Genomic DNA, 800 nt, shown 5'->3' on the forward strand with positions numbered 1-800 from the left:
GGTGCCTGGAACGGTGAGGTCATCTTTGTATTTGTTAATACCAAGCATGTTTTTGTGTTTTCCCTTCTAATATTTTTAGATAGTGGTGCACCGAACACCATGCTTTGTCAGGTATACACCCATGAAGAATTGCGTGACTTTATATATTGTACACACTTCTTTATTCAACTGTAGCGATTGAACGGAAACCGTAGCTGTGAAATTTGCCAATGTTTCCGGGTATCTGGCAAGCATTGATAACAAGTTGGTGATGAGCTGGAGCATTGATTGTTTTATCGATAACAAATGGCCACAATCTCGGCGAGAGCTACTTAGTCGGGAACTTGCATGACGCACAACCCCGCAGAAGTGCGCTGATAAGAGACTGTCTGGTGGCCAGCTCTATTTGATTCACTTCAAAACCGCTCTAGAGGTATCACTTTGAGGACTGTATATAACTTTTGGAAATGAGCTAATCAGCACGGTTGCCCAAAAGCAATTCCTTATCGTGTTGCTAAGGCCGGAGCCAAGGCAATCCTCTTAAGCTACTAAAGCCGAAACCAAGGTAAAAGACGGTCAACGGTGTTTCCGTCAGGATATCTCTATGCTCTAAAGCTGCAACACATGGTATTGGTGGCACCATGGCGGTCACAATCCTTTCTCTTACATTGGCATGTTCGACTGTAGCAAGTGTGTTGTTCTCGCTCGCTGTTTCCGGAAGTAATTTGTCTGTGGCACTTCAATTCCTATGAGGTTGACATCCGCTCCGGACTTCAGCATATTGAGGGATGTTTTGTATTTTGATATCAGGTGCCTTGACT

Source organism: Kuraishia capsulata, genomic scaffold (genome assembly GCF_000576695.1).
Source record: "Kuraishia capsulata CBS 1993 genomic scaffold, Kuraishia_capsulata_scaffold_1, whole genome shotgun sequence".
Lineage (NCBI taxonomy): Eukaryota > Fungi > Ascomycota > Pichiomycetes > Pichiales > Pichiaceae > Kuraishia > Kuraishia capsulata.